The sequence below is a fragment of the Armigeres subalbatus genome, chromosome 2 (assembly GCF_024139115.2).
Source record: "Armigeres subalbatus isolate Guangzhou_Male chromosome 2, GZ_Asu_2, whole genome shotgun sequence".
Lineage (NCBI taxonomy): Eukaryota > Metazoa > Arthropoda > Insecta > Diptera > Culicidae > Armigeres > Armigeres subalbatus.
The window spans coordinates 98924746-98950227 of NC_085140.1; the positions used below are offsets into that span (position 1 = coordinate 98924746).

At 41.3% G+C, this 25482-nt stretch overlaps 1 protein-coding gene across 3 annotated transcripts in view; it reads right to left on the reverse strand.

The window, feature by feature from the left end:
• The window catches only part of LOC134210334 (cell surface glycoprotein 1-like), a 233538-nt gene that overhangs the window by 151602 nt on the left and 56454 nt on the right, over nucleotides 1-25482 (reverse strand). The window contains exon 2 of one of the 3 annotated variants that reach the window (XM_062686383.1): nucleotides 22305-22490. The gene's annotated coding sequence lies outside the window, so the exon portion shown is untranslated. Of the gene's footprint in view, nucleotides 1-22304; nucleotides 22663-25482 lie in introns of all 3 variants that reach the window. The other 2 variants (XM_062686381.1, XM_062686382.1) reach the window with 2 other exon arrangements.

Consider the following 25482-nt stretch of genomic DNA (forward strand, 5'->3'; position numbering starts at 1 on the left):
TATGTCGATGTTTTGACGTAACAGCAGGTCCAGTAGTTCGGAGCTTTTCCGTGTTATTGAACGGGCATTCCATAGTAGTAGTTTGATGTTGTTAGTATCCATAGGTCAGGACGAGATTACCTATTGGCCGCACTTGTTCCTTGTCGGGTGAAACACTGCTGGAGCTTGTCACACATCTCGTTGAGGATGCGTTGGAGGTCAGCTGTCGTGTACAAAAGCGGGGGTTCTTCAGCTGAATAATTCTCATACGTTGGGTGTGCACGAGGTATGTGGGTTTGTTGGAAGCTCCGGGTCATTGTACGATGCTCCGCTCTACCAGCGGCTGGAACTCTCCAAGCTGTCGGTTGTACTGGCTGCGAAATATTTTTGACTTCTTGGGTGAGAACCGGAAGTTCTTCCAGATCAAGCACGGGGTCATGATTTCTTTTTCTTCAAGGTTGATTCAAAGTGGACGATTGCTTTCGGATTTGCTTGTACTCCTCCCTCTTCTGGCAGCTTCGATCCGTAGCGCGATGGGCACCACCGCAATTCGCGCACTTGTACTTCGCAACACCTTCGATGGGACAAGAGTCGGAGGGCTGACCTTGGGAACATATGTTGCACCTTGGCCGTAGACGACAGATTCGAGTTCCGTGCCCGAAGTTCAGGCACCGCATGCACTGCGTACCATCTTTGTTCGTTCCACGGCAGCCTTCCCATGAGACGATAACATCCTGGATTACTCTCGCTGCCTTCAGTGCACCCAGCGATATGGATCCCTTGCGGAAGTGTACCAGGTACAGGCAGTCGTGATATTCCATAACTCTGTTGTGTCGAGTCATGGGGGAAATCGCTAAAGGCTTCAGCTTGTATCGAAGTTCAAGATCCGATTTGATATCCTCAATGTCCATGATAGGCAGTCCTCGGATTACTGCCTTGAATGGTTTCTCCGACGGAATGTCATAGGTGAAATATTCGGCTTTGCTATTGTCCAGGTGCTTTTTGGTTTTCTGGTAGTCCTCCTTGGATGAGAGCACTACCTTGATTCCGATACGGCAGATTTTGAAAACCGCGTTTAATCCGACAATAGATCTTACCATCAGTGGTGGAATCTTGTTTGAGATCGGCTGATGTGGCTGGTTGAACTTACCCTTGATTTCTCCGAAGCCATTATTGAGGTCGCTGACGTTGTCTGCTGTGTAAGTAGTAGCGTTATCGCCAGCATCGCTGGGATGGGTTCGTGTCATGACCGGTGTTTCTTCTAGGTGTAGTTTTTTCTTAGCGTTGTCAAGATCAGGAGTGCTGGCCGTTATATTGGCAGACGGACTACCATTCTTCTTGCGACGTCGCGGCATTTACTGGCCGACCGACCGATACGCGATTCAAAAATACACTTTAATATGCAATCGTCTGAGTTTATTACTACCTAATAGCCAACAGGCCAAGAAATGATAGTTTGCTCGTGTGCAGTAGGGCAGTTCAAATTTCAAACATGTTCGAAAATTCCAACTCCCATATGTCTATTAGCATCATTTTGATGATATAGGAGTCCTGAAAAAATTTCAGGCAAATCGGTGGCCATGTAGGGGTGGCGCGAAGTCAATTTATGTTTATATGGAAATTTGTATGGGAAAAACTTAAAAAAAATTAAAATCCCCCTACAACTCTTAATCCGTGATGAATTCAAATAAACATCCCCAACCTCCCTTTTTGGAACCTATATAAATGAGACCTCCGGATAACACATTAGTTATCAGTGGATTGAACGGTTCTATTGACAGTGTTAATATGAGATAAATGGCTAAAATGGTGTAATTAGCCTCAACGTAGCAGTGGAAATATAAATCAAAATTAATTAGTTATCCACTGGTTGAGCTCAAATAGATTCCAAAAATGGAGGTTGGGGATGTTTATTTGAATTCATCACGGATTAAGAGTTGTAGGGGGATTTTAATTTTTTTAAGTTTTTCCCATACAAATTTCCATATAAACATAAATTGACTTCGCGCCACCCCTAAATGGCCACCGTTTTGCCTGAAATTTTGCCAGGACTCTCATATCATCAAAATGATGCTAATAGACATATGGGAGTTTTAATTTTCGAACATTTTTGAAATTTGAACTGCCCTAGTGTGCAGGCGGACCGGTGTCCACACCAGACTACCCCGCAAGGATCTGATTGTGGATCGGAACGCAGGAGCAAGTTCTAAAATTTCTTTGCTGGTACTAGGAGCCTCGAAGCCTCGACCGTTCGATTCGACAATTCGACGACAACGTTGATCGTTGATCGTTCGAAGCATGATTGATCGGACAAGATAAAGATGGAGCAAACATGCGGTCTACAATGATGTTGTTCATCAACGGGGTGGAGCTTCGCCTAGAGTTGGCTAGAGTTGTTGTTACAATTTTGTCACAAAAATAACATATTTTGCTTGAAATTATTATTAAAGAATCAGATACAAAATATATTGTTTACTGTACAGTTGTGAATTTTATTAAATGTAACAAATATCTATGCCAGTTCAGAGCAAATTATTTAATTAAACTTTGGTGTATTTCTTATGTAAACATTATGAAAACCTTTCGAGAATTTTTGATTTATCGGGAAAGTACATTTTTTTCGGCAATAAGGCCGATACAAATATTTGAAAACAATTATGTCTCCCATCCTTCGGTTTTTTTGCCCAAAAATAATATTTTGAGGGGCAACAAAAAAAAATTGGAAAATTTTGAGGATTTTCAAAACAATCTTTAACAAATCCGAGGAGTTTTATTGATTTTTTCCATTTTAATATTTATTTTTAATTATCCCCCCCTCTTTCAGAGACCAGTAGGACATAATTTAAATTAAATATTTGTAACGGCCTCAGTGATGAATTTTGAATTGAAAATGGAAATTTGATTAAATTTGAACACGTTCTTATTAAAACAACTCTTCCGTAATATAAGCAGTGGCTTTGAGAAGAACCATTTGCTTTGGTAACATACTATCAATCGATTTTCTATCTAAAAGATCAGGCGATTGGAGATCTTGTCATACAGCAAAACTACCATCACTATTGTCATGCCTCATGCTACCATGGCCTCGATGGAAACTATCTTCATTTATACAAAAGGCTAAGCGTTTCAAACATTGTATTTCATATCTTCGCAATAGGTGGCATTCACAACCCGAAGCAGTGCACTGTCTCCAAATCATCGGCTGCCCATCTGGCGCTAACGAGCCTTTTGAATTACTCGGAGATCTTAGGAAAAATCATCGCAGCAGTTTTCTACGATCCCAGCAATTGGACGACGAAGCTTGTTAGCGTTGATCAAAGGAGTATTTCAAAACAATCAACAAAAGAATCGAATGAGTGATCGATTCAAGGTCACCGAATGTTGACGGCTTTTAACACGGCCCGATTCATAAAGGAATTGTTCAAGTTCCGAGAGGCAAATTGTTCTAGTTTCGAGATAATTCTCGTTCTCCGTGATACGAGTACCCCTTTCTTCGTGTTTTTGATTAACCGAAATATTTTGTTCAGCTTTATGCGGTATGTTTGTCAATTATTTAGTCGTTCAATTGTTTTTTTTGTTTAATCTGGATTAAACTATAAGCTACAGCTGGTATACCGTTTACCAAAACCAATCCTAGACTGCATCCCACACGACATATATCAAACATCCCAGTGATTTCTCGTAGAAGTGCGGATGACTTGTCAGCTTCGATCAAATCGAGTATTCCTTCAGCATTTTCCTACTCATTCGTCAGTTGATCTGCATTCGTAAACGGCCGACGCTGGTATTGCCTAATTTTGGGTAACCAATCTTTACACATTGATATTAGTCCCAAACATTATTTATTGATTCATAGTCAAATTACAGCTAACCTGGCAATAACGTGTACAATAACAAGCATGTACGATCAATCATGCTCATGAAAGGAAGAAGAATCTCACTGGGGAAATTTAACAAGTAGAATAATACTTCATGTCCATGAGTTCAGATCAGATCAAGCTTGCACTAAATTCTTGAGTGCGGTGCTGTAATCTCCTCAACAATTGACATATCGGGTACGTTCATCTGGATGAAAATATCACGATGCTAATACTAAAAGATCATGCAATTGAAAATCTTGCTGTTGCGAAATTACGATCACTAATTTCATGTCTCATGCTACCTCGATGGCAATCATCTTCAGCAATAGAAAAGGCTAAACGTTTTAAACATTCGCAGTAAGTGGCATTCACAACACATCATTTATTATATTCTAAAAAGGTTCTAATTTTAAAATGGCCTTTGCAACGAAGAAAAAATCAATACAACTATGTCTCACGACTAGCAATTAATAACATAAGTGAAGGGATTCTGCATCTGAAATTTATACAGCGCCATCATTGATTGCTCTAACAAAAAATACATCGCATACACATGTATGTTCCTGGTCTTAAGGACAAGGTTTCGAAAAATTGTTTGCAACTGGTTTCTGGCGATCAATTCAACGTGTAAGGCAGAAGCAGAATGCTTCCAAGGGATAAACTTTGGCACTATACGTCCGCAACCAACATTCACCTTAAATGTTTTTTACGAGCTTATGGGGCCAACCATTATACATATATAAAATATGATAATTATTCTAACTCGTTTAGATCCGACCAGTAGAACATAAAAGATTTACAGTAGTGGGTTGCGGTTAGGCGTCTACTTCTAATCTGCCGGCATTTGCGAGTGAGAGGATTTGCATGAATGATGAAGAAACCGCCGGGTTCTAAAATAAAGGTCAATCCGACGGTAAATGCGCGTAGGAGCTATCGAAATGTCAGCTCTGCTAAATGTTTGCCATTTTGTATACAAAGTTGAAATAAAGATTGTTGGCAAATCCGTTTCAAAGGGGAATTGAATGGATTACAACTTAAACCAAATGAAACTGCTAATAAATTTAAAAAATCTAACAAAATCTGTTCAAAAGTATCTATCTGGGGATTGAACTAAGTAATACTCGGCACGGGCTTATGTTTTATACCCACGAATCTAATCGCCAGGGCCTTCCATGGCTCATCGGTAAGACGTGGCAAAGCAGAGCATGCGGAATAATGCTGGATAAAACTTAGGGCCTAAAAAAATTATTTTAGAACTAAATAGAATATATTATAAACAGTCAGGTACGATCTGTATCATCAACTTCAACTCAACAAATACTCTGAACTCATTAGCCGTCCAATCCCAATGACAGATTCAATGCCGAACAACTGTGCTGTGTTCCACTTAAAGCACATTATACGTAGAGGAACAATTGACTTTCAAAACCGCGCAACACGGTACATATCAAACCAGATGTCAGCCTCGGACGGCATCGACCACGACCGAGCACCTTCGCTATGAATACCAATCGGGTCTAGCCTAGAACACAGAACCAGCACAATTTGCGGCGCACCTTCGTTACTTGTCTTTCCTGTTCAAGCGACAAGAACAACGAATTTGAATTCTAACCAACCAAAAGCTGTTAATATCGTGTAATGGACCACAAGTTAAGCCCCCTGTCAAGAAGTATTATTTCACTGTACATTATTGTCACCGAAGGCGACAGAGACCTTCTACTGGATTTGCGGCACGAAACTCGGTTCCGACCACGCGCCAAGTTGTTGCGAAAACCAACCCCAGCTCATTTCCATGCTGGATTATGCTTTTCTTCAGGGGCCCATAACAGAGCTGTAGGCATGGATTTTTGGAACGATACTTCGATGCTTTGAGGCTTGAAAAAAACGCCTGTTTCGCAAGCGACACAAACCAACCGATTGCAAGGAAGTGCTATGAAAACCGTTGATTTGCTGGTTGCAAGCAAAGCAAGGGCGTGACCGATCGTACTAAAAGTGAATGTAAATCTCATGACTGCTCACAAACGAGAATGTCATTTAACGGGGGGCCGACGTGGTTATCTTTGAATCTGTATCAATTGCCAGTAACATGGCTGTGTACTACGAGTAGCCTTGAAGGTGGCGAATGGGGGTTCAAGCTAGACTTACCATGGCGTTGAGAGAAGGGAAAACAACTTTCAAGAATGATGTGATAAGAATAAATATCACTATTTTGGGATTTTAGAAAACTTCGACTTTACAGGGCGTATATCACTTTCACTTTACGCACTTCGATTTGAAAATCTTAAATAAAGGATTTTAAATGATCTAGTTCGCAAATGATGAAGCACATTTCTACAAATTATCGGTGGACCTAAGGATTTCATGTTCCGTACACTTAGTAACAGGAGAAGGAAATTCTCGTTAGTTCTTACCTACTTATCCTTTTAATTTTCTATGAACTTGACGTTTTCTGAAAAATATTCCTAATATCGAAGCAATTTGGTAAGAAATGAGATTGGGTTTTAGGGGTCCTTTAAAAAGTACGTCACGCTTGTAGGGTGGAGGAAGGGAGGGGTTCAAGAAGCGTGTCGATCCTTACAAATTTTTAGAGAAATAATACAAAACGCGTGTCGAAGGGGGAGGAAGGAAATTACCATTTTTCGTGTGACGTACCTTATTGGTCTTCCCTTAATTGAATTTCGATTGGATTGTGAAAGGATTTGGATTTGATTTGTATTGATTTTGGATTGAATTTGGAATTGGATTGGATTTATATTGGTCTTTTATTGGAATTGGATTGGAATTGATTTATATTTGAATTGAATTTGAAGTGGATTTGGTTTGGATTTGGATTTCAACTGGATTTGGATTGGAATTCGATTTTGATTGGATTTGAATTTGAATTGAATTTGGATTGGATTCAGATCGGATTTGGGTTAGATTTGAATTTCTATTGGAAATGGATTGGATTTGAATTTGAATTTGAATTGGATTGCAATAGATTTGAAATGGATTTGTATTGCATTTAGATTGCAATTGGATTGAATTTGTTTTGTATTCGACTGTTGGATTTGGATTGGATTTGGGTTGGATTTGGATTGGATATGGATTGGATTTGGATTGAAATTGAATTGGATTTGGATTGAATTTGAATTGGATTTGGATTGGATTTGGATTGAATTTGGATTGGATTTGGATTGGATTTGGATTGGATTTGAGTTGGATTTGGATTGTATTTGAATTGGATTTAGATTGGATTTGGATTGGATTTGGATATGGATTGGATTTGGATTGGATGTGGATTGGATTTGGATTGGATTTGTATTGGATTTGGATTGGATTTGGATTGCATTTGGATTGGATTTGGATCGAATTTGGATTGGATTTGGATTGGATTTGGATTGGATTTGGATTGGATTTGGATTGGATTTGGATTGGATTTGCATTGGATTTGGATTGGATTTGGATTGGTTTGGATTGGTTTGGATTGGTTTGGATTGGTTTGGATTGGTTTGGATATGGATTGGATGTGGATTGGTTTGGATTGGTTTGTGTTGGTTTGGATTGCGTTTGGATTGGTTTGGATCGAATTTGGATTGGTTTGGATTGGTTTGGATTGGTTTGGATTGGTTTGGATTGGTTTGGATTGGTTTGGTTGGTTTGGATTGGTTTGGATTGGTTTGGATTGGTTTGGATTGGTTTGGATTGGTTTGGATTGGTTTGGATTGGTTTGGTTGGTTTGGATTGGTTTGGATTGGTTTGGATTGGTTTGGTTTGGATTGGTTTGGTTTGGATTGGATTGGTTGGTTGGTTGGATTGGATTGGTTTGGATTGGATTGGTTGGTTTGGTTGGTTTGGATTGGTTTGGATTGGTTTGATTGGTTTTGGTTTGGATTGGTTTGGATTGCGTTTGGATCCAGTTTGGATTGGTTTGGATTGGTTTGGATTGGTTTGGTTGGTTTGGATTGGTTTGGTTGGATTTGGATTGGTTTGGTTGGAAATTGGTTGGTTTGGATTGGTTTGGTTGGATTGGATTTGGATTGGTTTGGATTGGTTTGGATTGGTTGGTTGGTTTGGATTGGTTTGGGTTGGTTTGGATTGTGTTTGGTTGGTTTGGATTGGTTTGGATTGGTTTGGATGTGGATTGGTTTGGATTGGATGTGGATTGGATGTGGATTGGTTTGGATTGGTTTGTATTGGTTTGGATTGCATTTGGTTGGTTTGGATCAATTTGGATTGGTTTGGATTGGTTTGGATTGGGATAGGAATTGGATTGGTTTGGATTGGTTTGGATTGCATTTGGATTGGTTTGGATTGGTTTGGATTGGTTGGATTGGTTTGCATTGGTTTGGATTGGTTTGGTTGGTTTGGATTATGTTGGATTGGTTTGGTTGGTTTGGATTGGTTTGGATTGGTTGGTTTGGATTGGTTTGGATTGGTTTGGATTGGTTTGGATTGGTTTGGTTGGTTTGGTTGGTTTGGATTGGTTTGGATTGGTTCAGTTGGTTTGGTTTGGATTGGTTTGGATTGCATTTGGATCAGTTTGGATTGGTTTGGTTGGTTTGGTTGGTTTGGATTGGTTTGGATTGGTTTGGTTGGTTTGGATTGGTTTGGATTGGTTTGGATTGGTTTGGATTGGTTTGGATTGGTTTGGATTGGTTTGGTTGGGTTTGGATTGGTTTGGATTGGTTTGGATTGGTTTGGATTGGTTTGGTTGGTTTGGATTGGTTTGGTTGGTTGGATTGGTTTGGATTGGTTTGGATTGGTTTGGTTGGTTTGGATTGGTTTGGTTGGTTTGGATTGGTTTGGATTGGTTTGGATTGGTTTGGATTGGTTTGGTTTGGTTTGGATTGGTTTGGATTGGTTTGGTTGGTTTGGATTGGTTTGGATTGGTTTGGTTGGTTTGGATTGGTTTGGATTGGTTTGGATTGGATTGGTTTGGATTGGATTGGTTTGGTTGGTTTGGATTGTGTTTGGATTGGTTTGGATTGGTTTGGTTTGGTTTGGATTGGTTTGGATTGGTTTGGTTGGTTTGGATCGGTTTGGATTGGTTTGGATTGGTTTGGATTGGTTTGGATTGGTTTGGTTGGTTTGGATTGGTTTGGATTGGTTTGGATTGGTTTGGATTGGTTTGGATTGGTTTGGATTGGTTTGGATTGGTTTGGATTGGATTTGGATTGGTTTGGATGGGTTTGTTGGTTTGTTGGATTGGTTTGGTTGGTTTGGTTGGTTTGGATTGGTTTGGATTGGTTTGGATTGGTTTGGATTGGTTGGATTGGTTTGGTTGGTTTGGATTGGTTTGGATTGGATATGGATTGGTTTGGATTGGTTTGGTTGGTTTGGATTGGTTTGGATTGGTGTTGGATTGGTTTGGATTGGTTTGGATGGTTTGGATTGGTTTGGATTGGTTTGGATTGGTTTGGATTGGTTTGGATTGGTTTGGATTGGTTTCGGTTGGTTTGGTTTGATTTGGTTGGTTTGGATTGGATTGGTTTGGATTGGTTTGGTTTGGTTTGGATTGGTTTGGATTGGTTTGGATTGGATTGGTTTGGTTGGTTTGGATTGGTTGGTTTTGATTTGATTTGGATTGGTTTGGTTGGTTTGGTTGGTTTGGTTGGGTTGGTTTGGATTGGTTTGGATTGGTTTGGATTGGTTTGGTTGGTTTGGTTTGGATTGGTTTGGTTTGGATTGGTTTGGTTGGTTTGGATTGGTTTGGATTGGTTTGGATTGGTTTGGATTGGTTTGGATTGGTTTGGTTTGGATTGGTTTGGATTGGTTTGGTTGGTTTGGATTGGTTTGGATTGGTTTGGATTGGTTTGGTTGGTTTGGATTGGTTTGGATTGGTTTGAATTGGTTTGGTTTGGATTGGTTTGGATTGGTTTGGATCGGTTTGGATTGGTTTGGATTGGTTTGGTTTGATTTGGATTGGATTTGGATTGGTTTGGATTGGATTGGTTGGATTGGTTTGGATTGGTTTGGATTGGTTTGGATTGGTTTGGATTGGTTTGGTTTGGATTGGTTTGGTTTGGATTGGTTTGGATTGGTTTGGATTGGTTTGGATTGGTTTGGATTGGTTTGGATTGGTTTGGTTTGGATTGGTTTGGTTTGGTTGGTTTGGTTGGTTTGGATTGGTTTGGATTGGTTTGGTTGGTTTGGTTGGTTTGGATTGGTTTGGATTGGTTTGGATTGGTTTGGATTGGTTTGGATTGGTTTGGATTGGTTTGGATTGGTTTGGTTGGTTTGGTTTGGTTGGTTTGGTTGGTTTGGATCGGTTTGGTTGGTTTGGATTGGTTTGGATTGGTTTGGTTGGTTTGGATTGGTTGGTTTGGATTGTGTTTGGATTGGTTTGGATTGGTTTGGATTGGTTTGGATTGGTTTGGATTGGTTTGGATTGGTTTGGATTGGATTTGGATTGGTTTGGATTGGTTGTGTTGGTTTGGATTGGTTTGGATTGGTTTGGATTGGTTGTGTTGGTTTGGATTGGTTTGGATTGGTTTGGATTGGTTTGGATTGGTTTGGATTGGTTTGGATTGGTTTGGTTGGTTTGGATAAGATTTGGATTGGTTTGGATTGGTTTGGTTGGTTTGGATTGGTTTGGTTGGTTGGATTGGTTTGGATTGGTTTGGATTGGTTTGGATTGGTTTGGATTGGTTTGGATTGGTTTGGATTGGTTTGGATTGGTTTGGATTGGTTTGGATGGGTTCGTGTTGGATTGGTTTGGTTTGGTTTGGATTGGTTTGGATTGGATTGGTTTGGATTGGTTTGGATTGGTTTGGATTGGTTTGGATTGGTTTGGATTGGTTTGGATTGGACTTGGATTGGACTTGGATTGGTTTGGATTGGTTTGGATTGGTTTGGATTGGTTTGGATTGGTTTGGATTTGGTTTGGTTTGGATTGGATTGGTTTGGTTGGTTTGGATTGGATTGGTTTGGATTGGTTTGGATTGGTTTGGATTGGTTTGGATTGGTTTGGATTGGTTTGGATTGGTTTGGATCGGTTTGGGTTTGGTTGGATTGGTTTGGATTGGTTTGGTTGGTTTGGTTGGTTTGGATTTGGTTTGGATTGGTTTGGATTGGTTTGGATTGGTTTGGATTGGTTTGGTTTGATTTGGATTGGTTTGGATTGGTTTGGATTGGTTTGGATTGGTTGGTTTGGATTGGTTTGGTTTGGTTGGTTTGGTTGGTTTGGGATTGGTTTGGATTGGATTGGTTTGGATTGGTTTGGATTGGTTTGGATTGGTTTGGATTGGTTTGGATTGGTTTGGATTGGTTTGGATTGGTTTGGATTGGTTTGGATTGGTTTTGTTGGTTTGGATTGGTTTGGATTGGTTTGGATTGGTTTGGATTGGTTTGGATTGGATTGGTGTTGGATTGGTTTGGTTGGTTTGGTTGGTTTGGATTGGTTGGGTTGGTTTGGATTGGTTTGGATTGGATTGGGTTTGGATGCGGTTTGGATTGGTTTGGATTGGTTTGGATTGGTTTGGATTGGTTTGGTTGGTTTTAGTTGGTTTGGATTGGTTTGGTTGGTTTGGTTGGTTTGGATCGGTTTGGATTGGTTTGGATTGGTTTGGATTGGTTTGGATTGGTTTGGATGGGTTTGGATTGGTTTGGATTGGTTTGTATTGGTTGGTTTGGATTGGATTTGGATTGGTTTGGATTGGTTTGGATTGGTTTGGATTGGTTTGGATTGGTTTGGATTGGACTTGGATTGGTTTGGATTGGATCTGGATTGGATTTGGATTGGTTTGGATTGGTTTGGATTGGTTTGAATTGGTTTGGATTGGTTTGGTTTGATTTGGATTGGTTTGGATTGGTTGGGTTGGTTGGGTTGATTTGGATTCGATTTGGATTGGATTTGGATTGGATTTGGATTGGAATTGGATTTGGATTGGATTTTGATTGGATTGGAATTGGATTGGAATTGGATTAGATTTGGATTGGATTTTGATTAAATTTGGATTGGTTTTAAATTGGATTTGGATTGGATTTTGATTGGATTTGGATTGGATTTGGAAAATGTTGTAGAATTGATTGGAACCTCATTAGCGCACATAATTTTGGACAAAACATCATCAATCCACTGAAGTTGTCATCATGAGCAACAGGATACAATACTACCAACGACTTTTTGGAAAAAGTATGGGATCTTAGTTGACGAACTAGCAGAAACATTCAAGAAAATCATGACCCGAGAATAATATTCTGACTTTGCAGCAAAGCAGTGTATAAGGCACAAACCTTTATTTCACACCAAAGCTCCAACTTCCAGGAAGGCAGACTGCTCGATTTTACTCTCGTTTGACACCTCGCAATCGTGGCAAAAAGTGAATGTATTTTTCCCATTTTATTAGATAATTTACCATCAATCACCGCCACACCACGTCAAGCCTACACATCAACGGTATCTGTGTGGTGTTCCGCGCCGTGTTGAGAATTGTGATTAATCGCATCTGAATGCATAAATTTTGTCGAGTCGCGATCGTATGTGTGCCTTATCGAAAGTGCATCGCAAAGTCATCAATGCTCAGCACACGTTGCACTCAATCCATATAGCTAGGTGGAGAATCATCGAATAATAGTACCCGAGCCGATGATCATCATGAGCTGTTAATTTTTACGATACATCAATGACTTACGTTGCTAGCTATGTGCATTATAGATTGAAAAAATAACGTTTACGAGTTCCATTTATGACCCGTCATCATCTGGCATCTTGCAACTCTGCCGGCAATTGCCTTTAGGACCAAGAGCAACTACGCATCGAATGATCTTTAAAACAATTTGTCCAGGGTCTCGTCGCTACAAGGCTTCCATCGTATGTTTTTGCAGAACCTGCAAATGCAAAATTATTCACCTGCTCAAGGGTTTCCACTATCGCCTGCAAGGGGATCTACAAAGCTCGTGCCAACCCAATGTGCGATCAGTGTGTAAATTGTTCGCCGAATGCCTAGCCAATGTTATTAAAAGCCACAGAAGCGGCTTAATGAGCTGAACGCATGCATGTAATAAGGAAAACGGGGGCACTTTTCGTTCACAATTTATGTAAATTTTGGTTCTATCAGTTTGATAAACTCCATATAATGAAATTCATAATGATTTAAGAGAAAATCATTGGGATTGCGGATCTTAATGGCTCAACAAAGATCACTACGAACATTGTTAAATCGAACACAAATGACAGCAGTCGAAATCGTCAGTGGTTAATTTTAACTAAACCCTCGATAAAGCAAAATTGATTGAAACAAATTATGTTAAGAACATGACGTTTTTTTTGGGTTGCTTTTGAAGCCCACATCTCCCCTATCCATAATTGTGGTTGCTTGTAAGCCATAAAGACAAAAATTTATGTGCCTGCATCAATATCTCCATTGCAAATGTCTGCCATAGCGGATTTACGCTAGATCTGCGTATTCGTACATAACAACATGTCCGATTCGACTAGTTGTTTTCACGCTTTTCCGACGGACTGTAATAGTTATCTTTAATTGTTTAAAGAACGACGATTAAGTTTGAGGCACATAGGCAGTAGCAGTAGTAGAGGTTTCAAATACATAAATACATGATACAGTGCAGTGGAACAATTGCGTTTGCAATGACTAAATAATTCAGATATACCGTCCAGAATAGGATAGTGTAACCATATAGTAATTAGACTATTAATACAGATTGCAGACATCATCGAACCATTTTGCACATGGCAGTTGAGTTCAGTTATTTTTTATCTGCTTTGATTCGTACCACATGGCCTTATTGGGCTACAGGAAATTTCGAAGATTTATACAGAACTAGTTTTGATCGTATTAGTCAGTCGCGGTGACATTCCGAATTCCCAGCTTCAACATTACGTTTCCACATGTCAAGAGTGTTCTACCTTTTCAACATTCGCAAATCGAACGGAAACTGATTAGAAACTTGTTACTTGAAACGTTAGGACCCTGTTGGAACGGAGTTGCTCTTCTTGCTCGAAAGCTGCATAAGGTGAAGAACACGAGAATAGGAATCCCGCGCAGTTGACCCAATTGCGTGTACTTCATTCAAGTATCACATCTACTACAGTGGCGGCGAGAAAGCGGAGCATGGAGTTGGTTTCGTAGTGCTTGGTAAGCAGCAGCGTCGAATCACTAGATGGAGGCCGGCAAGTGTTGATAATTAAGGTCAAGTTCTTCAACTACAGCTTGATCAATCCATACGCACCAGCCAACGTCAAACCCGATGATGTGAAGGACGAGTAGAATGAGCGTCTAGACAAGACCTACGGAGAATGTTCAAAACACGACGTGAAATTCATCATCAGTGACGCAAACGCACACGTTGGAAGGGAAGAGCTGCGTCGCCAAGTCATTTTGAAAGGAGAACATCAACGCAACTACCTATGGCAACAGACTGAGGCTAGTCAACTTTGCCGCATCCAGAGGTAGCATCTATTTTGCACGCAAGAAAATACGTGTTCTCAAATCGATCATGTTTTGGTGGACGATCGGCATTTCTCAGATGTCATAGATGTGAGGACCTCCCGATGCCCAAAAATCGACTGTGATCGATATCTGTTGGCATGCAAGATTCAACAGCCACAGAGGTACTTGGCACCACACAAGAAACCCAACGGAAAGGCTGGTTTTATGTGGAGTGCCAAAGAGCGACAGATGAGAAAAACCAGGACAGGAGATCGCGAACTCGTTGCTTCGGCTGGGAGTACCGGTATGGCTGTACAAGATTCTGGGAAGCTACTTTCAGAATCGAGTATTGATCTACGAGACATACGAAGGCTTGGCTAGCGTCCCCATCACGGCAGGTGTCCCACAGGGATTATTTTTGGGTCCATTGCTGTGGAACGTGATATACGATGGTGCACTGAGGTTAAAGATCGCCGGGATTCGCCGATAACGTAAACATGACCGTGTACGGTGATTCCATCGAGGAGGTCGAATTGACTGCAGCCTATTCGATCAGTCTAGTGGAGCAATGGTTGCGCAGCAAAAAGCTCCAGCTGGCGCATCATAAAACGGAGATGATAGTCGTTAACAACCGGAAATCAGTTCAAGAGACAACAATTAGAGTCGGCGGCTGCAACATCACCTCCAAGAGATCTCTGAAACAAGTAGGGGTTAAGGCTCGACGATAAGTTGAGCTTTAAAAGTCACGTCGACTACGCCTGCAAGCGCGCGTCGACGGCGATAGCGGCACTATCGAGGATGATGGCGAACAGCTCTATGGTGTGCTCCAGCAAGCGCAGGCTGCTAGCAAGCGTGGCGGTTTTAATACTACGATACGGAGCTCCAGCCTGGGGATCGGCGTTGAATAAACTGCAACGTGCGAAAGCTGGAGAGTACGCATAGGCTAATGTGCCTGGGAGTCATCAGCGCACATCGCACCGTATCTCGTGAGGCGGCATGTGTACTCGCGGGCATGATGCCTATAAAACTGGTGGTGGAGGAAGACGAGGAGTGCTACGCTTTCAGGGGCTCGAAGGAATATCCAGGCAGCAACCGTAGCCAAATGGCAGAGGGAGTGGGACAACTCACCTAGGGAAGGTGAACGCATCGTCTAGTCCCAAAAGTGTCGGCATGGATTAGCAGACGTCATGGAGAGCTAAACTTTGGCTTGACCCAGTTCTTAACAGGTTCGGACACGCGGCTTCTCCCTCATATCCGCAATGTCCAGACGTGACAGAAACGGCTGAACACATCCTGTTCACATGTCCCCCCAAGCAATCAAAAGTTCACATTTTACTTAAATTAGTTCACTCTTGGTTCACATCGAGTTCCAAGCACCTTAACAGAACTTCAAAGTTCACTTTTACGCTCCAGCCATACAAAAAATAACATAAAATGCAAGCTTATTAAGCCAAAACATCCCATCTTATCCGCACTTTTGGTTGCTTGGGCCCGGTTCGAAACTGAGAGGCGTGCGATGTTGGAAGCATGTGGAACGGACACTACCACCGATAACATCGTCAGAAAAATGTGCCAGTCGCGGTCGCAAGAGCGACGTCCATCCTATAACGAAGTTGGCGAATAGAGCAGCAGCAGGCCCTTTACGGATAGCGGACCATGAATACTCCGCCGCGGAAGTCGTAAATATAAATGTCGATAATGAATGGGAACGCCAGCGCCAGCTACCGCGCGTAGCCGCAGAACGTGGCGAAACTGCCGGTTTCGGAGGAGCTCCCGCTTTAGATCCGCCGACGGGGACTATCCGAGTCGTTTGCGATCGCGACCGAGGCGTGAGCTAAAGGCTCAATGAAGGTGAGAGCTGAATAGCTCAAGGCAATCGAAACTCGTTTATCGGAGTAGGCTAGGCCTACCGCCGGGGACCAGTTGAGTAGATCGTGGCGTGCGAATGCACCGGCTCCGGGTTGTCGGGGAACCATTGAACCAGAAGTTATCTCCACCTGTAACCCTTGGATTGATCTCGACACTCGTTCGGTCACCCATTGAGACAGGTCGTCGGTTACGAGGGAGCTTCCGACGTCGTAGAACTCCCCGTCGGAGTAGGATTGATGATACTACCGGGGACTATCCGAGTAGTTCACGACCAAGGCGTGAGCTATATGGCTTAACGGTTGAGCAAGAAGCTAAAAGGCGCAGTGCATGAGAAATCGTTTAATCGGAGTAGGCTAGGTCCACCGCCGGGGACCAGTTGAGTAGATTGTGGCGCGAGAATGCACCAGCTTTGGGTCGTCGAGGCACCACTGGACCGGAAGCTATCTCCACCCGGAATCTTTGGTCTGACCTCGGCACTCGTCCGGTCACCCGTTGAAGTGAAAATGTGCGTAGGACTTGAGCGGATCTATGAACATGCTGACCAGGTGAAAGTGTAGTGTTGGTAATGTAACAGCCTTCCTCGGATGCGGGTCGTCGGTATCGGGGAAGCTCCCCGTCGGAGTAGGATGGTTCCGTCGCCGGGGAATTTCTGAGTAGCTTGCGAGTACGTTGAGCGCTAAATGGCTCTAAAAATTAAAAAAAAAAATAGATGTGGTGCTGAATGGCACAAGGAAAAAATAAAGGACTCAAGGGCTCAACGCTTTTATGTGCTTGCTAGCACCAACAACGGAGCCAAAGGGCTCAGTCGTAGAACAAAACATCGGAAAGAGGCACTGTGAAAGGTTTCGTTTTGGGAGAAGTACTTTCAGTACTGCTTTCCCCCACATAAGTAGTACTGTAAGATAGTCCCGGGGGGAGCAAGGCATTAGAAGAGAGGGTAAGTCAAGTAACCTTATGTTACTTGGGTGGGTTTAGTGGGTCCGGCGGTCTGGCCTTCTGCCTGCCGCGTGATAATTTCAGGTGTCTGTATGCAGATTTTCCTTCATCCCTCTATAAAAAAGGAACGGTGTTGCATGCTAGTGGATGCTACCCGCCAAAATATTCAACCATATAAAGAACTAAGAGCAGCTGAAATAAAACTCCATCGGCGTAAGAAACGGGGGTACAACGAAAAAGTGCTCCCGGTGGCAGAGGGAAGTTTTGCCAGAACCCGAGCAGGAGCGACGACGTCGATAAGAGAAATTGGTATGAACTAGCCTTGCATAAGAGGTAAAATACCAAAAAATAATACCAAAAACTTATTTGCAGAATACTTGAGGCATAACATGCTTAGGTATTTCAATACCAAACGAATAATAATTGGTTATCCATTTGGTATTGAAATTCAATTTAATAACTGCGTAAGTTATGGCTCAAGTATTGTACATATTAGTTTTTGGTATTATTCCTTTGGTATTTTACCTCTTATGCAGGGCTAGTTCATAACGGAGTATGGTATCAATAACATCATTAGGTATCTTTGAGCCAATTTCTCCTGCTCGGGAAACGCTAGTGCCAGTCATGATCAATGACAGCTCCAGAAATATTTTGACCGTCCGAGCAGGGGTGGCTGCTAGATTGAAGGACCACTTTGAGTTATTGTTGAATAGACAATCGGACACAGAGGGCACGAACAGAACAGGATTGAGGATGGGATGATGGACAACCAATTTAGCCACCAACGCTAGACGAAGTGAGAAAAGCTGTTCGAGAGCTGGGGAATGGCAAGTCCGTTAGGAAGCACAGAATCCCGGCTGAGCTCCTAAAAGTTGGCCGAACGATAAAATCCACCAAGTGGTTGAAATCATTTTGGAGGGAGAAGAAATGCCTTCGAGCTGGCTTGATGGCCTCATATGTTCTATGTACAAGAATGGGCACACACCTGAATACCGCCTACATAGTAATCTCCCGAATTTTATTCTATTTAGCAGACTGCGTCCGTTTGCGGAGACCTTTGTCGGCGAATATCAAAGCGGTTTTTGAGATGGACGTTCAACAACGCACCAGACAAATCCTTGATAAATTCCGGAAATACAACTTGCAGACTCATTATCTAGTGAGGCATCTGATTCGATCGAGATGTTAGATGGATTAAAGCAGGGCGATGCGCTCTCTAATATGCTATTCAACAAAGCTCTGGAAGGTTTAATGTGAAGATCTGGTGTGCAAAGAAATGGAAACTGTGAGGATGAGATATATTAGGAGTTGGGCAATCCACTTTTAGAGTGCATTGATGACAGATATGCAAATATCGTATAACGGTTTGGTTGCCAACACTAACAAGTAAATAGCAGGCCAGGACTTTGCCTCTTTCCTCGTGGAACAACGAACGGAGTCGCACGCGCGATTAGACAGCACACCCCGTGATAGCTCGTTCGGCAGAACTAGGCCGCACATTTGGCGATTCTGCCAGGTTGTTCCTGGTTGGAAATAACTGTTTTATAAGTATCCTGTGGGCGTGATTGGGACATTTTTTCATCGGTTTCGACTTGTAATGTCGAAGGCGCTCTGGAAGAGCGTCGGATTAATAAATTTGCTTATCGGTTTCGACTTGTAATGTCGAAGACGCTCTGGAAGAGCGTCGGATTAATAAATTTGCACATCGGTTTCGACTTGTAGTGTCGAAGACGATCTGGAAGAGCGTCGAATTCAATGATCATCGGTTTCCACTTGTGATATCGAAGACGCTCTGAAAGAGCGTCGGATTGATAAATTTGCACATCGGTTTCGACTTGTGATGTCGAAGCCGCTCTGTAAAAGCGTCGGATTGAATGTTTTGTCTATCGGATTCGACTTGTGATGTCGAAGACGCTGTAGGAAGCGTCGGAATGAATGATTTGCTCATCGGTTTGGCCTAGTAGTGTCGAAGACGCTCTGGAAGAGCGTCGGATAAAATGATTTGCACATCGGTTTCGATTTCTGATGTCGAAGACGCTGGATTGACAAATGTGTTGTTTCTCAACGGTTTTTACTTTAAAAAAAAGTTGAAGGCGCTCTGGAAGAGCGCCAGCATAAATGATTTGTTTTCTCATCGGTTTCGACATGTGATGTCGAAGCTGCTGCTTTTGATGGTGAAAAAGTTGTGTAAAAGAGGGGCGGATTGTTCGCGTCAAAGCAACGTTAATGCGGATCAGCAGAACACAACTATTCAAATTTGAATTTCGAAGGTGTTGTGTGAGAGTAGTAGCTTGAAGGGCATAGTATGTTTGGCGAACCACCGATATTGTTTTGATTTTCCCATTGGAAGGCCATCAAATTGTATTGGATATGGACTGCCGGATTGAATTCTATTGGTTTTGGATTGCAATGCTGGAAATATTTGCAAAAAAAAAGCTGGAGGATCATGAATCTGAAATAGTTGACATTTTCAGAATGTTAAAAAAGGCTGGTTTAATTTGCTTAGTAAATATGTATTTGCGTATTTGTATGTGGACTTTGAATTGAAATATTGAACTTGGATTGTTTTTGGTATTGGTTTTCAATGAAACATTTGATTTTTGATAATGGGTGAGGTAACATGATTATTAGATTTGCAAATTGGAATTGGCTTGGTTGCAAATATTTAATATTATTTTAGAATCAACTTTTGGTTATAAGCTAGAGATTGTATTTGAAAGATGGAGTTGGATTAGAATATTAGTTGTGAAAATTGGATGTACAAAATACATAACCATGTAGTGGCAGGCATAAATAAAACTTTCAATTAATTACTGTGGAAATGCTAAAGAACACATAAATAGTAAACCGAGAACTAGTTGTAATGCAGAGCCATGTAAGATGAGGAGAATGAAAAACATGATCATTTTATATGAATGTTTAATTTTAGTATTCCAATTTGAATTAGGATGATTTTGAATATAGGAATTGAATACGAATATACTGGATTGTAAAATTAGAAAAAAAATTGCAATGTAAATAGTTGTTTATGAAAATCCTAAGTCAATGCATTTTTTTTCTCTTTTTTAGTGAGAGAAGTAGGGGAATGTGAGGATGAGATATATTAGGAGTTGGGCAATCCACTTTTGGACAATCCACATATCAAACTTCATGAGTTTGAAAGGGAAGCTAAATAGATTAATTTTTGAGAGTTGAAACCCTTGCGAAATATCAAACTTCATGATTCTGAAAGATAAGCTCAATAGATGATTTTTTTAAAAGTTTTTGGGCACATTGGCTAAGCCCGGAAGTGTGCCCGAAATTCTGGATCCCTCGGGTATGTGGACAAATTTCAATTAGTTCCAAAACTACGCAAAACACGAATCAAATTTCACGATGTTGAAAGACAAGACGCTCAGATAATTTTGTTTTTGCCACATTTGGTCCGGAATTGGTCCGGAAGGATTTCCGGGAACCTGGTTTTCTCAGGGAAGTGGACGAATTCCGATTACCTGCAAAACCCATTTTGCGAAGAATTAAGCTTCACGATTTCGAATGTCAAGATCAGCTAATGGGCTTTTGAGAGTTTTTGGAAACATTTACCACAACAGGGAGTGTTCCCTGGAGTCTGGTTCTCTCAGAAAAGCGGACGAATTATGATTTACCCCGAAATCTATCTTGCTACATAGGGGTCGTACACTTATTACGTAAGCAATTTTTCTCGTTTTTTAGACCCCCCCTCCCCCCTTGTAAGATTTTTTTCATACAAAAGATTTTTTATTTATATGGAGCGTAAGATATTGACCAACCCCCCCTCCCCCCATAAGTGCTTACGTAATATGTGTACGGCCCCATATCAAAATTCATTATTTTGAACGATAAGCTTATCAGATGAGTTATTGAGAGTTTTTGGACACATTGGCCATCGAAATTGTTCCTGGGAATCTGGTTCCTCTTGTAAAGAGGTCGAATTTTGTTTCGTCCAGGGTGGGACGACTCTACGTTGTGATTATTTTTGATGGTGATACTCCTGGCGACGAATGAAGAAAACTACTTCTTCATCTGCACTTCTGATTTATTGCCTCCGAGAGGCAGTGTACCAACTCGGAGGTTACGTTATGAACACTGTACCAACATTGAGGCATGTGTCGCCTTCTATAGGCGACACAGAGTACGGAATGAAATACATTTATTAGGGACGTATGCACAACATTCAAATTTAACGTCTAATTAGATTTCCTGCGCGCCAATTCTTACGTATATAACGCACGCAACGCACAACTGTCATTTTTATTTTTTCACGCATGCTGCGTAAAAACTAAATCAACAAAAATGACAGTTGTGCACCGCCTCCGTATCGAGTGGTGTGCCCCCGAAAACGCGAGCACTTTGAAACTTGGATTCCGTCAGGAGTGACCTTAACCTTGCACACTCTACTCCTCCACGCACCTGCTTGGATAGAGAATATGCTGAAATTTTGGAAGAAATCAATCAAGTGGATAGTAAGTCATACTGAATTGGTCGTTTTATAAATAATATATCCTCTCCCTTTCACCTCTTGGTTTTCCAAATGACCATCCCACATCTTCTATTTTTTTACGTGTTCTACGTCAATAAGTATTTCAAATTTGGTTGAATTCGACCCATGCATTAAACATTTATTCAAAAATGTTCGTATTTTCAGCATTAGGGAATGTTCCCTATGTCCCACCGCCCAGTCTATAATCGACTCCTTAGCACAGGGAATAGATCACCCACCCCATATCTTCATTTCTTTAAAAAGAAAGTGTGTTACGAATTTAGTTGTTTTAGAAGTTTTTAGAAGTTATATTTTTGGAACATATTTACAATATATAATTTGACAAATTTTAAAAATATTATACTTGTTGAAGGTGGACCGAATTACTCCATCAAGTTTGAATATTTTTGAAAATCATGTTAGTTGTTTAGATTTTAAAATTGTGGAAGTTACGTTCAAAATCGAGAGGGGGAAAATGAAAATATTCAACTATTTTCCACTAATCACAAATTGTTTCTACTCCGGATCGTTTCTTTACGAAAACACTTCACGTAATAAAACATTTATTGCCAATCTAATGATCGAGACACATAGCAATAACTGGGCCAATCAGCTCGCATATATTGTCCTCAATATTCCATTACTTTGCACACTGATTAGGTACCGAACGATCGGCAACCGGTCACGTTACGAGAAAACCACCATGCAGGAAATGCACTCGATTGCATTCGATATCTGAGCAACCGTCCCTCCACGCTCCAAAGTAGAGCACCCACGATTTCGACTTACCGTTACTGCTCTAATCTTGCGACAGCCGCGAAAAAGGTTCTCCCTCCGCTAGACCAACTGCAGCACCAGCAGCATCAAAAGCAGTTCCAACCGCTCGGGTTTGGTCCCTCGGCCCTCGACAACGCTATTACAGCAGTATGCGTTCGCTTTTTTTTTTCCTGCAATTATCCACTCAGCTGGCGGTTTCTAAAAGTTATGTATTTCGACGAAATTTTAAATTCACTCGCTATTCACACTCGACTGGAGCCCACTAAATAGACGATTATGTTGTTCGAAACAAATGGAAAATGAAAACCAAACGCCAGCACAAAACAACAATTGCGCGAACCGCGAAACTCCGGCCCGCAAACTCGCGAATCTTAAACAATCACAGACGGGCGCACATACACACAAACGAACACAAATATATCGACAGAGGTGGTTAGAAAAAAAAATACACAACACTAATGGCGACCCTGCCAAAACCCAAGGAACGTGAATCGCCCAGCGGGAACCGAACCGATTGACGATCGCGCGGCTCTCTCGCAAGGGCGCTGTCCCCCCAGTTTCCCCCCTTTTTTGCACCACTCAGTCAGTGGCTGGTTGACTTTCATCAATTGAAACAATTTGCACTGGATGTTACTTCACTGCTGCTTAGGTGTGATTTATTTTCATGTCGCTTCTCTTCTGTTTCTTTTTTTTGCGCTCTTCTAGGGTTTTCCGCGGTTTGCTATTCTTTGAGCAGTTTTTTTTTGTTTTCCTTTCTTCATTCGACTTGGGGGTCGTACACTTATTACGTAAGCACTTTTTTTTGGGTTTTTCGACCCCCCCTCCCCCCATGTAAGATTTTTTTCATACAAATGAATTTTTATTTATATGGAGCGTAAGATATTGACCGACCCCCCCTACCCCCTTAAGTGCTTACGTAATATGTGTACGGCCCCTTGGCTTATTGCTCGGATTCGTTTGTTCAGTTCCTCTCCGATTTTTCGCAACGGCTTCTCGTCCTTCACCACATACCACCTCGCGGTTTCATTGGAGCGAGCATTGTGGACTAGAAGTGGGGTGAAGTGGCGATCGATCAGTTGAATTTTCTTCGAAATCCACATTCAAATGCACACGATGAGCGAACTAAAGCTGGCTGATTGACTGACTGCGGCTAGAGGCGCATAGTAGACTGGCATGCAGGAATGAAATTATCTCGAATTGTCGGAATCAATTGTCGGTTGGACCAATCTTTAGTTGTTGTCATGGAAAGCATGCTGTGACAGTCTAATCTTATACGGCTAATAACAGGATGTTGAGATTAATTAACAGTTTAAGCCGTTTTCATTACTTCAACAATCTTTTAATAATCCACTCACGTGACCCACTACCAAATAAGTTAAAACTGCTACTGTATGGTTTAATCACTTTAAAGCTGGGTTTAAATTGTTTATAATTCGAAGCAGCGTTTCCTGCGCCAGTCTACTCTGAAGCTATACACAGCAAACAAAACGTCCAACGCAAAACTGCAACTGCAAAAGAGAAAAGAAAAGACGCATTTTAAGACCACAACGCAAATGGAAGGTACTACTATACTAATGGATTTAATACAACAACATAAACAAACTTGGCTTAGTACGCGATTACTGCAGTATTCCACTGAAAACCTGCCACCAGCCACTCTCTTGTTTTACTGGAAATGCGCACACATTGTTACATCGCTCAGCTATGCATGATATTTTTTTAGGATGCCACTGAAGATCGCAGAAGAGGAACTGAGCGATCGCGCTTAGTGGATAGAGGCTAGTTGGATCAAATCTTATTAATTAAGTGGTGTCATTGCTTTAATTAGTTTCAATGGGTTTGCAGATAAAAATGGTTTGTTACTTTGAATCTACACCCGATTCTTTTTTTACACGGGAGATGCGTTCCGTGTAAAAAAAAGTTTTCAGTTCAAAATTCGAAAATCCGTGTAAAAAAAGTTTTATGATATCTCGACGAATCATGCAAAATGGAGCAACTTAGCAAAAATTTTGTTTGGAATTTTTTACACGGCCGTGTAAAAAAAAATCAGTGTAAAAACAGAATCGGGTGTATTTTCATGCACATTTTTGAAGCATGCAAATAAACGGAACATTCGAACGAACTTACAATTATTTTGAATAGAAATAAAATCAGCCAGATTGTTAAATTCCATCCAATTCAATTGAATATCGAATATTTATTCGTTTTCTGGTGTTGGGTGGCTAAACAAACCTGACACGACGGCCCTCCTACAAGACAAAAGATTTCCGCAGGCTCAATAAGCCGCCTTTCAAATCAACCATCATTTTCAGGGAACAAAGGGGAGGGCTTTCCGATCCTTTTAGCAAATCACTGACTCTAACGCAATTTGTGGGTGTGAATATAACCCCCTTAGCTGAAAGTTTTATTTTTGTTTATATGTCGTTTCTATCTTCATTATTAGGGAAAAGTTATAATTTTCGGTGAGCCTATTTAGTGCGAATTTTCTCAACACTGCAACCTGGGATACTAATTTTAAGGTTAAGTTAAGTATTTAATTAGATTTAGGGTAACTTATGAACTATCCATATACCACATGGACAGTTTAAGGGGGAGGGGGTGTATGGCAAATGTCCACGGCTCATACAAATTTTTGAAAATTTTTATGGAAGTTGTCCACGCTGGGGGATGGGGATATCTAAAACTGACCAAAACCTGTCCACGTGGTATATGGACAGTCCCTTATCTGTGAGGTAACATACTTCTGTGATACACTATTATAATCTACTTTTCTAGTTTTAAGTAAATTTCACGTTAGCTGAAAGTTAAACTAAAAATTGGAATAATAATTAGGAATAATGTACGAAATTCGATAATATTCTCCACTACGAACTTGCACTCGTTTACTTGCACGATTTACAATCGAAGTGACTTGCAATAACGTAACATCTATCTCATCTGTCATTCTGACATTTTATCAGAAACTTCTGTTGCAGGTGCTGTCACACCGCGGGGCAGTGTTGGCACACCCCCGTAACACCGGCCACCGATCCAGTTTTACCACCTAACTCTACCTCCAACACGGCCAATTTTGAAACCGGTCTCCTCAATAACCACCTCCCAGTCTGTACTAGTGCTTGTCGGACTCGGCTTACGGGCTTAACTTCGCCGAACCACTTCATCCGCCTTGTGAGCATTGGCAGGTATTCTT